Here is a 13382-nt window from a genome sequence, read left to right as displayed (position 1 = left end):
TTCCTATCTTAGGTTATGTACTAACCATTTTTGAAAGCTAACAAAAAATCCAATTGTCATTATCGGATTAAAACAATCTATTTTTTTTAATAATTAAAAGGAAAAAAAAAGCCCCCACTAGGGTAAACTTATTGAAAATAAAGATGATTTCGAAAGTTGAAACATCATAAATATAGATGCACTGTACTATCTCATTTTCAAAGACGTATAAAAACTAAATTGTCATCATCAGATTAAAACAACCGAATTTAAAAAAAATAATTTTCTTCACTAGTTCAAACTTATTGAAATAAATATAGGTTTCGGAGGTTCAACTCTATGAATATGTCTACATGACCTTTGTTTATTTCCTGTCTCCAGCCTGCTTCCTTTTACTCCTTCTATACTTCACTTATTTTATTTTTACTTTTTCAAATATTTGTTTAATTTATTCTAACTAATAGCAATTTCAAACACTTTGAAGAGTCGAAAGTATATGTAACACCCCGTAACCGCAGCGGAAACGTAAACGGGATGCAACAGACACATCTGATATCAACAGCATTGCTTATAAAGAAAACACCACTACATTAATTTACATCATATTACATTATTCCGAGTTTAGTTATCGTCTAGGCGATAGCACATAAGTTTTACCAACAGTACATTAACATAATTTATACAAAAAGATCATTAAGCTTCCACAAAAAGCACGCATCGTCAAGCATGTAGCAATTATTCCAGTTTGGGAGTACCTAGAAAGCATGTAAAGAAAACGGGTCAACTACGAATAGTTGGTGAGTTTCACTAATTTAAATAAACAGTGACAAATCATTATAATAATCATATATTAGCGATGTAATTATGCTGAGCCCACAAGTGAAACCTCTGACTATCCACACACAACCCCGTGGCATACTCCGCCCACGAACCTGCCCCAAACCGCTATGCCTAACATTACATAGCAAAATAAATAACAACAAAATAGACATGTGCAACTGGCTGGGAAACATCAGCAAATCCATGCCGGACCAGTTGGGTTTGTCAGACCAATAGTACTATTCACACTCTACCGGCTTTTAGCTAATCACTCGTGTTGCGGGGCCTTTCAATGTTAGCAACTCAGACAATTACCATCTTAGTACATTTCCGTACGATTCCCATACCATAAAACATATATAAATACACGCAAATCCATGCGTTCCGTATGTACTTAATCATTTTAATAACATCTTGCTTTCCGCCCCGGGAAAATATTTAAAAACAATTCAGAAAAAGGGGCTCGTGAAACTCACCTTATCGTAAGCAATTAGGTGACACAGTACGCAAGCTTTTAATCCGGATCTGTAATACGATCCCTAAGTTCGTTACTATACAATCACTATTAATATAACTTTAACCGTGTTAACCGGTACTTCTGGGGACACTGTTAACCCAGTACTGTACCCGTTCTGGGGCAATGTTAACCCAGAAACACTTCTCCGGACTCAGATTGTGATATCGTTTAGAGTTCAATAGTTAAAATTACTATTAGTTTGTTTTCCCCATTTTTGCAGGCCCAGCACAGTTATCCGTTTTTACGTTTCAAAAATGAGTTTGGTCACACACGACCAGAAAATAGTTGTTGACTGATAATTTAATTAAATTTGTGAAACTAGAGCTCGGTGTAAACGCCCCGATTGGCCGCGGGACCCGTTTCCGTCTTTAGTGTACCGGTTTACGCGTTTTAAGCTTTAAAAGTTTGTTTTTATTTTCTTTTTAGCACAAATAATTATCCGTTTAGTCTCGGATCTTGAAATTTTGCACAAATCACTTTTTATAGTGGGGAATTTTATAAAAATATTTCCAGAATTAATTTTTATATTTAAAATTTATTTATCTATTTTTAAACACCATTTAAACACTAAATATGTCGTAAATACCAAACGACCTTAGAAAAATCCCAAATTTTTTCTGGATGACCCCTGCCATCCACATAATCCCCTGTAATTTTTTCAGAACCAAAATCTTTTTTTACATGCCATTTTCACTAAAACCGAGCTAGAAAACCCTAGAACTCGTTTAACTGAAAAGCCTACTTAGACTTCTCCAAAAGACCTAAAATTTTGTGTGTCACTTTTACATGTTATAAAAAGCTTATCTGGAATTTTCCAGAATTTTTCATGATATTTAACTATTTTTCACCATTTTTAGCCAAAACCGAGCATTAAATTCACCAAATATTCATCATTTGTCCAAAAACTACTAAATTTTCACAGATCTCATATTTTCATGTGTAGATCATCTCTGTGAAATTTCGTAGCCTAACTCTAAACTTACCACAATCTGTCCAAAACACTCATAATCGAACATAAACCGAATATACCTTTTGTTTTCCGCCACTACAAGCTACAAACTCGTCTTTCCGCCTTATCTACCACTAAATACAGAACCTACAACCAACATACCACAATACCAAGCAAGTTACACTCACCATCAAGCCTCTTACACTATAGTTTCGGTTATTGTTTCAAAACTAAAGTTTAAACCGTAAAAATTCGTTTTTGGTTCGTTTAACTCCTTTTTTGGACCAAGATCCCTTGTATAACCCGTATACATCACTTGATCATGCAAGAATCGGTTTCATCTCGGGTTTTCACTCTTTTTCACTTGAAACCTCATTTTCTTGCAAATAAACTCGAGAAAGGAAGATGAAAACGTAAATAATTCGATCTTTACCTCGTTGTTCTTGCTACAAATCTCGGTTTTTAGTTCAATACTTGGAGAGAGTTGAAGAACTTGAAATGGTTGGTTTAGAAAAAAAAAATGATAAGGCTTGGGGTATAAACCCCTAGCCGATCGGAACTCAAGGGGGAGGTGGGGTGGGACCCACCTTTCCATTCTTAGCCACTCATTTGGATTTCTGAAATCCGGATAATGTTTTGGATAATCTGGTTCAGTTCGTTTTTCGGTTAACTGTTTAATTCGGCTTAAAACGAGGCTAAAATGGTCGTTTTCGGCTTAAAAAAAAGAAATTTATATAAAACCGATTTAAAACTTTAAAAACTTAAACCATGACATTTATTAACTTAAAACATCATATTATTAATAATTGCGCATCTTTTTCGGCTTGATGGATCGTCTCTTGCTCGGTTTGGTATTAAAGGTTTCGTTTAACGTACCTGCGTACCATTAAATCGAAAATTCTTTTTCGGTGCTTTAATTCACTTATCCCGAAGCTTTAATACTTCGTAAACATCACTAAATATCATATATCTCGTCTATAATGTAATCCTCGATTCGCTCGGGCTTCAATAACCGTTAATCGGTTAATCGTATTTCCAATACGATTAACTGTATAATCGAGTATAATCCGTACTGTGAATCATACATACTCGTATAAACACATTATAATTCATATATTCCTTATTAAATAACACATAAATAGTATATACCGGCTAGGGTATACCTGATTTTGCCAGAATCGTTACAGTATAACCTTTTCCAATTTCTGTATCTTTCTTTTATTAAAGCAACTTGCATTTTTACCTCCAAACATTAAGTTTATCATACGGTCTTTTAATCATGGTTGCAAAATTCGTTAGACGAATTTTATACGGCTGACTGGGGAGTTGATTGTACTCGAAGTACTCAGAGAGTACTTGGTATTTGTAAAATACGGAAAATTTATTTTTTGAATATTATATATATAGGTATATATATATATATATATATATATATATATATATATATATATATATATATATGTCAAATATCATAACTATACTACTATACTAATATCTATAATATATATAAACGAAAACATAAAAATCCTACGTGTCGCGATGTGGTCGCTCCCCCTATTTAGGAGTCACCAGATTTGCTTGATTATTAAATGAAATATTCTTATGCATTTGACCCGAATTCACAGGTATGATTTTTACCAAACCCATATATTCTTTAAACGGGTTTTAACATCTCATTAAGTTAAAAACTATTCTCACCAAATTATTGATGTGAAAATCCTATAAAATAGAATATACTAAAAATCATATGATTTTTTTTAAAAAAAATATTATTTATAATTAAGAAACAATTTATAGTAAAAAAATTAATAAATTGATCAAATATACTTTAACAATTGATCAAAGAAACTTTTAAACCGGGTTATAACATCTTAGTTATTTGTGAAACCTTTTTATCATCAACTATATCAATCAATCATACCCATTGGAATCCCACCAATAGCAAAGCAATAAGTAGGGTCTGTGGAGGGTGGGATATAGGCACACCGTACCTCTATCCGATGGGATAGAGAGGTGGCTTCCAGAGAGACCCTCAGCTCAAGATAATATTGTATGGGAGAAATAAGAGGCATCAAAGTACAATAGTGATAAAATTGATAATAACACGTAGTAAAATTAATAATACTAATACGTGTATAGATATCCATATAGAACTATATGAGAAGAGAAAACATAATGGTGTGTGACCAAAAACATGTAAAGAAAACCCGCTAAGGTATTCTTTTCTCCCTAAAAATCTTTAGCCTTAATTCTAAGTCTTCAAGAATTCATATCATCAACCATGTCCTCTGAGAGGCTTATGTGTAGCAAATCATGTCTAATCCTCAATAAATAAAATTAAACTCTAAGTATATAATAAATTTCCTTACAATAAATAAAATTAAACTATAAAAAAATATATAAATATTAAATACGAATAATGTAAACCAGCCCCCGTAATACGGGGGATAAAAACTAGAATATATATATATATATATATATATATATATATATAACAAAATTAATGAATATCAATATAAATAAAAGAAATGCATTTTTAAATAATAAATTATTCTAAAATTTGCTAATCATTAATTAAGTAAAAAAAGTGATAGATATTTTTTAATATTATAGAGATATGAATTATGTTTTATTATTAAAGTCAAAATTGGTCCAAGTTGACCGACTATATGTGATTCTGGCTGAGGTTGACTATATTTGATCAATTGTTAGTAACTAGACGAATTTGAAAAAAACTCTCATCATCGACATACTTTGTAACGAGTACTCGGTCATTAAAATCTATTTTTATAACATTGGTTTTTAACATTAATAAATCTTTTACTTTAAAGGATTTGTGTTTCTGTCCCTTCTTTTACTTAACCAATTTATGTGTACTACAAAGAACGGGTACTTTAGGGCGACATGTTACAACTATCTTGTCGCCACTTATTCGTGGTCGCTAAAGACCAAACATCACCGTAATGAACTGGTGTCGCCACTATTGACTACGCTGGAGATTTTTGCCTGAGAACGTTCTAGAAATGGATTTCCAGATGCATTACGCAACGAAACACGATTAATTTGCACGAGAGTTTGAACTTGAAAATTAAACAAAAACACGATTAATTTCTCATTAAATCGGTCTTACATTATACAAAATTTCTAAAGACACGAGATATACAAGTGGCCGGAGTTCTAGCTAAACAAACAATGTACATAATTTGTGCATAAAGTTAAAAGAGATAAAAACTAGCGGTGGTTGACGCTGATGGCCGGGCTGAAGTTGCAGGTGTGCGATGGTGGTTGATAATGGTGGTCGGAGCTGAAGTTGCATGTGGTGCCTTAGCTAAAGTTGCAGGTCGTAGCTAACAAGGCCGGCCATGGCATATGGCAGGGTAGTCGACGGCCATTGGCCCGACTACCCGCTAGGCCCGGAATTTTTTTTTTTAAATTATATATGTTTTTATAAAAAAACTATATCTATACTTAATGTTTTAACAAAATTACATAATAACCAACTTGGTTTAATGGCAAAGGGGTATGACTCTCAACCAAAAGGTTGTGGGTTCTAGCTTCATTTGAGACATGTTTTAGCCTATTTTTACACATTAGTTTTTAAACAACTCAAACCATAACCAAGAAAGCCAAATTAAAAATTAAATTGTTTAAACCAAAAATAAATACTCTTTTTACTTTAGGCCTAAAATATTTTTTGCCTTCGGCCAAATTTTTTTTTTTCCAGTTTTCGGAGCCGGCCCTGGTAGCTAAAGTACGTTATAGGCGATTGAGTTGCAGGCGGCTAAGTTGCAGATGGAGAACGGGACACTGGCGGTGGTGGTTACAGGTGGTGTAATGGTGGAGGTGCGGTTAGTACGCTCTTGCTATAGTACACATATCCGACCTTTAGAGACGACGTTGGCGTTGCCGTAAAAGGTCGGAATTTTTGTAGGGGTTCTTAGCATCGAAATTTATTAGAGTTATCATATGTCCACTGAATTTTAGTAACCTTTTTTCTAAGTGATTTACGTTTAGATCTCCTAAACGGTAATAGGGTTACGATTTAGTAAAGTTTTTATTTTATTTTTTATATATTTATTACTGTATTTCTTTAAAGCTTAACTTTCTGGTCTTAATAGTAATCTAATCTAAAAAAACAAATAAATAACAAAAAAAACGATGTGACGTGTGGGGCATATGATAAATTTTCAAATATTTCTCGATGCTAATTGCCTAATTGTATAATTCGTTCTCTCATTGATTTTTATAACGGTTATTACCAAGTCCCATTGAGGACTTTGTACTTGCCCGGCTAAAAGTCAAGTACGTATACAAACAATGTGCAATGGATGCACCACACAAACTTAATCAAAAATGATGGAGAACAAAAGATGCAAGCTGATTCTTATGATCACGTTACTCACTTTCGCCACCATTTTCAGCCCCTCACTGGTGGATGCCAAAGAAACCGAAACTTATATCGTCCAATTAAGCTCGCTCCCTGACTACATAGCTGCAAACGAAGATCTTGAAAGCTGGTACAACACATTCTTGCCCACAACGACTACAGACTCAGACGAGAAACTGCAGATGCTTTACTCGTACCGCAATGTACTCAAAGGGTTTGCAGCAAAATTGACGGCTGAGCAAGCGAGCGCGGTTGAAAAGCTAAATGGCACGATATTAGCCCAACCTCAAAGGGTATTGTCTTTACATACTACTCATACCCCTAACTTCTTGGGATTGAACCCGAATTTAGGTTTCTTGAGAGATTCAAACTATGGGAAGGGAATTATTATTGGCGTACTTGACACCGGGATTACACCGGATCATCCTTCTTTTAACGACGCAGGCATAGGCCCTCCACCAGCTAAATGGAAAGGCAAATGTGAAGTGGCCGGGTGTAATAACAAACTGATTGGTGTCCGGAATTTTATTACCGGGGATAATGGTTCAGTGCCTGATGAAGGGGGACATGGAACACATACATCTAGTACTGCAGCTGGAAACTTTGTTGAAGGCGTTAACGTGCTTGGAAATGTCAATGGAACTGCCGTCGGGATGGCTCCACTCGCACACTTGGCAATGTACAAAGTATGTAACGAGACTCGATGTGGAGAGAGTGATATGTTAGCTGCTATAGACGCAGCGATTGAAGACGGTGTAGATGTGCTTTCTCTCTCGATTGGTGGATCATCCCTTCCTTTTTATAATGACTTGATCGCAATAGGTGCATTTGCCGCAACACAAAACGGTATATTTGTTAGTTGTTCGGCGGGAAATGATGGACCTTTCAATGAATCGGTGTCCAATGAGGCTCCATGGATTCTCACTGTTGGTGCTAGTACAGTTGATAGAAAGGTAACCGCAACAGTAAAACTTGGGAATGGGGTGTTACTAGACGGAGAATCACTCTTCCAGCCTAAAGATTTCAATGAAACCGACTTGTCTCTTGTAAACCCCGGGAGGAGTGGCGACATAAATACCACATTTTGTGCCCCAAGATCCTTAAACAACACCGAAGTAAACGGGAAGGTAGTGATTGCCTAAATGGTGGTGGCATACGAAGAGTTGCAAAAGGGCAAGCAGTAAAAGAGGCGGGTGGAGCTGCTATGATCCTTAGAAACGCACGGATACACGGGGCTACTACAAGAACAGATGTTCATGTACTCCCCACATCACATCTTAAATACAAAGATGGACTTGCAATTCTAGAATACATGAGGTCAAGTCGATCACCAGTCACTACGATCATATTCCGGGGGACTATCATAGGGGATAAATCAGCTCCTCAAGTGGCCACTTTCTCTTCAAGAGGACCTAATATAGAAAGTCCTTGAATTTTGAAACCCGACATTATTGGGCCTGGAGTAAACATTCTTGCAGCATGGCCTACCTCTGTTGATAACACAACCGCCACTGCTCCATTTAACGTTATATCAGGTACATCAATGTCTTGCCCTCATCTAAGTGGGATAGCGGCATTATTGAAAAGTGCACATCCTGATTGGTCTCCTGCTGGAATCAAATCTGCTATCATGACCACTGCCGATTTGATCAACCTTAACAACCAACTAATTCAGGATGAAAGGGAGCTTCCCGTCAGCTTGTTTGCTGTTGGGGCTGGCCATGTTAACCCATCTAAAGCTAATGAACCTGGACTCATCTACGATATCCAATCGGATGATTACATACCATACTTGTGCGGATTAGGATACTCAGACGCGCAAGTTATAGCCATCGTCCAAAAGCAAGTTTCTTGCGCAAATATATCCACCATCGAAAAAGCACAACTAAACTATCCTTCATTTGCAATCACACTTAGTGGTAATGTAACAAAATCATACACCAGAACTGTGACCAATGTTGGAGATGCTAATTCATCTTACACAGTGAAAGTTACCACCGCACCAGGCGTGAATGTTAATGTGTCACCATCTACACTTATCTTTACAGCAGTTAACCAGAAATTGTCCTATCAAGTGACATTCCTCCCTGTAGGATCTGGTCCGAATCAGTTTGTTGAAGGGGCCCTTGAATGGAACTCCATAAAGCACTCTGTCAGAAGTCCCATTTCCATAAATTATGTTTGAGTGAGCAAGCTGATGACTAATACAAATCATAAAGAGCCATTGGGTGGAATACGTAATCACTATGAAGCTTCGCTGGGTCAAGCTTGTTTGTCTTTCAATCGTTGTTCCTGAATAAATGTAGTTTGTGTATATTTGTGATTTGATTTCTTTTTGTTACAAACCCCGTGCTTATTTGAAGCATGCTAAGTGGTTAATAAATTATATTTTGTTCGTGCATAGTATATGTGTGTTAAAAATCATTATACTCCAACGTAGTACCAAAGACTTAAGATTGAGAGAGAATTCTAAGGATGGGTATAGTGGAATTACAATTGTTGTGAACTGTGTCTTTCATTACAAATAATACATGCCTTATAAAGGCATTCTTACAATAAGGAATGGAGTAATAACCGGAGTAATCTAAGGTCCTAATTTAAGTAAGGACCCTAAGGGTTAAATACATAATTTGAGAATATATACATTCCATTAATATTGTTGACTGATCCGTTGATTAAGCTATGTTGACTGGTTAGTGTCGGTGGTCCTTATACGCCCCCGCAAGATGGAGGATCCGTCGGTGTCACACCCTCAAAATCCACTAACGGAGTTTTACCGTCAGAGGGTGTGAACTAACAGGATCGGATTCATTAGTTATAATCAAACCATAAAACAAAGTTTTCAAACCACGTAAACGTTTACGAGTAATAAAATGCGGAAGCGTAAAAACCATAAAAGTATGTTGCGTCACGCAAGACGACTTAAAACCCGATGATAACAGTTTAAAAATTAGTTTGCATAAACAAAAGCATTTCAGACAATGCATGATCCAATACCGCGCGCCCGTCTCGGCTACCTGATAATAACATACTAAAAGTGTCAACACGGGGTTGGTGAGTTCACAGTTCATATCAAATAAAGCGTTTAGCGTTTTGCGTTTAGCGTTTTGCGTTACCAGATAGTGTTAAATCAATTATATATCTATAGGTAGCTAGCCTATAAAGAAAGTATTACTAAGTGTTCGACACCGAAGCTGACTGTTCATCAAGTGCCTTGTCACCAGGTCATCCAGACCATGGTAATGTGTTAGCCAAAATTACACCCGCTCGACCTCAAGTCGAGTTTAGCGTTGGGTGGGGTTTGTCAAACCCAGTAGTACTACTCAACAGTGACTCGCTATTATCCAATACTAAACGGTTCGATGTGTAGGACTTCAATTTTCGTTTGCCACTTAGCCTTTACAAGTGATATATAATCTACTAACAAAATCTTAAAATGTTTTCGGAGTATGTTATCTCCCCAAGTGAAAAGCGTTTGCAAAGTTTAAAAGGGAAAGTGAAACTCACTGTTTGCGAAGAATTCCCAAAATAAATCACCAAGTGATGCGCGTCACAGAAAAACTCTCTCTAGCGTTCTAAGACAACAAAGAGATTTTTCTAAGAATCGGAACTATTATCGAGTCTCTAGACCCGGCACATAATTCCTAAGCACAAGATATGTTTCGTGTTTCGTTTGTGAGTCGTGTGTGAATCAACAAGCATAATTGTGATACGTTACACGTGTGAGTAACTACTTACGTGTCAAGTGTTAATAGTGTACATATCTAGCAATTATCCCCACAAGGGCAATTTGGTCAAAACATCATAATTATCTAGCAATTAGCACTTTTCATGTATTTTCACAAAATTCAGCAGTTAACTTTACCGAGACAGAATTTTACTTGAAAGATTATACTATTCCACCGATCATAGCATCTCAATTAATTCATCAAAAATCAACACAAAAGCATACCTGTGTTATGTTTCCAGAACATATTTTATTATATTTTTATTCTACATAGATTTCTCACAACAATCGAAATATCACAGCAAGCTCACAACAATCAGATTCATGCACAACAGAATGTTATTTGAAATTCCCGTTAGATGACAAATCCAATAAATGCAAGACCACTTGGGTTAGGTTCTTAACTCTACAAGTTAACTTCCAGAAGTGGAACCAACCCATTTGGTCTTGTAGTTCACAAGATATGCTAATTACTAAACAACCTAACAGCAGGTCTCACAACTCTGCTTTGCATAACGTTTTTGTAAAATCATAAAAGTTAACTTTTACTCATCCAAAAATTACAAATTTACATTCTTTAGAAACTAGACTCAACCTAGTACACTGTAGTGTCAATAATCTCAACCAATTTTCATATTCACACCCCGTTACAGCCAATTGAACACCAACAACACAATCTGTCCAGAAACTGTTTGCAACCAAACTCAGCATATTAACCATTTATAGACCATAATCCGTTCATATGACATTCTAGACACCATAATCACTATCCATGCACATCAATTACACACTACATACATGATTAGGGATTTATTTGAACTCAAAATCAAAGACACAAACGATTAACATGTAATAATATCAATTCTAGTTATCAAATCACAATCAATACATCATCTAATCCAACAAATCATATGAGCACAATATATGAAATTTTTCGGAATCTAGGGTTCACAATTAACCCATTAAAAGTCGGAATTAAGCATAAAGGATGCATATGATAGTTGTTTATACCTCCTAGCACCTTAATCTTCAATCAAACTTGAACAATCTTGATTGTATGTGTGTGTGTGAGTGGCGGCAGCCTAGAGCAAGGGGGGAGGGGGTCCGATCGGGGTAGAGAGAGAGGAGAGAAAAGGATTAGGGTTGGTTAATATTATTAATAATAATCATGTTACATCTAGGTCCCTCCACTTCAAATTATTAGTTTACTAGCCCAAAGTAATTAGTTTGCATCTTGAGTTAACTTCTTAAACAATGTTATCACATAACACATAAGCCTAACACATAATTATTGTTTTAATGTTTCTCGAATATTCACCAATGATTAGCGTCAACTCGTTTGCGTTTCGGTGCAAATCCCGAAAGACTACACATGTAGTAATTGTCAAGCGTCATTTAAACCCTAGTTTAAATGTAATGAGATGTGCGTTATAGATTTAGTGATCTTATGTTTGAATTGACGGAGTTGAGTTAACGGAGTTAACCTGAAATTGACGATTGTCACATCATTCCCATGTTAAAGAATTTTCATCCTGAAAATTTGAGTCAAGTCGTGATGAGTGTCTGAAAAAGTAAGAAAAATTTTTCAGTTTGTCATATCATCCCCTAGTAGAAAGAAATTTCGTCCCGAAATTTAATTCATACCTCCGGTGATTTCTGACGGTTTGTTGGGTTTCGCGGTTTTCTGTGCTTGGTCAGCCCTTCAAAAAGGTGAGGATACTTTTTCATCATTTGATCCTCGCGTTCCCATGTGAACTCCGATCCACGTCTCGAGTTCCAACGAACCTTAACGATTGGAATTTTGCTGTGCTTGAGTGTTTTGGTTTCCCAATCCAAAACTTCGACTGGTTCTTCAATGAAGCGTAGCTGTTCATCGACTAGCAATTCATCCAAAGGGACTGCTTGGGTTTCATCGGATAGGAATTTCTTCAAATTGGATACGTGGAATACATTGTGTACACCGCTGAGTTCTGTTGGTAATTCCAGTCTGTACGCCACCGGACCAATGCGCTCAGTTATCCGATAAGGACTAACGTATCGTGGGTTGAGTTTGTTTCGCTTTCCAAAGCGAACTACACCTTTCAAAGGTGAGACTTTGAGTAACACTTGATCGTTCACTTGAAATTCTAGAGGCTTTCGGCGTTTGTCGGCGTAACTCTTTTGGCGATCTCGTGCTGCTGCCATACGGTTTCGGATTTGAACAATCTTTTCAGAGGTTTCGAGTACCAATTCTGGACCAGTGATTTGGCTGTCACCCACCTCTGCCCAGCAGAGAGGTGATCGACACTTCCGTCCGTACAACGCTTCAAACGGCGCTGCTTTAATACTTGCGTTGTAGCTGTTATTATACGAAAACTCTACCAAAGGTAAGTGGGGTTCCCAACTTTTTCCGAAGTCCAACACACATGCACGCAACATGTCCTCCAAGGTATGAATAGTTCGTTCACTTTGCCCATCCGTCTGAGGATGGTATGTTGTACTCATATCAAGGCGTGTGCCTAGGGCACTCTGTAGCGACTTCCAAAAGTGCGAAGTGAAACGAGAATCTCGATCAGATATGATTGAGACAGGCACTCCGTGTCTAGACACTACTTCTTTCATGTAGATGCGAGTCAGTCTTTCCGTTTTGTCCGATTCCTTAATCGCTAAAAAGTGTGCCGACTTAGTCAACCGGTCAACGATCACCCAGATGGTATCGCATCCCGTCGGTGTCTTAGGTAAACCCGTGATAAGATCCATTGAAATGTGTTCCCATTTCCACGTTGGAAGTTCCGGTTGTTGTAGCAAACCAGAGGGTTTCTGATATTCTATTTTGACTCTGGCACAAGTCAAGCATTTGCTCACGTAGGTGGCAACGTCGGCTTTCATGTTTGGCCACCAGTAAAGTGCCTTTAAGTCTGGTACATTTTATCTGAGCCGGGGTGGATAGAATATCGGGACTTGTGAGCTTCGTCCATCACTAGAGTTCTCAACTCTCCATATCGTGGAATCCAAATCCGATTCT

General features: G+C 36.8%; 1 pseudogene; it reads left to right on the top strand.

Moving 5' to 3' along the window:
- Positions 1–6617: 6617 nt before the first annotated feature.
- On the top strand, positions 6618–9126 carry LOC143623822 (subtilisin-like protease pseudogene; annotated as a pseudogene).
- Positions 9127–13382: the final 4256 nt, after the last annotated feature.

The sequence above is a fragment of the Bidens hawaiensis genome, unplaced genomic scaffold (assembly GCF_021521415.1).
Source record: "Bidens hawaiensis isolate Kalapana, Puna unplaced genomic scaffold, B.hawaiensis_p1.1 tig00003544_1, whole genome shotgun sequence".
Lineage (NCBI taxonomy): Eukaryota > Viridiplantae > Streptophyta > Magnoliopsida > Asterales > Asteraceae > Bidens > Bidens hawaiensis.
Note: the sequence above shows the minus strand (reverse complement) of the source record. Positions and strands in the feature narration are given on the sequence as shown.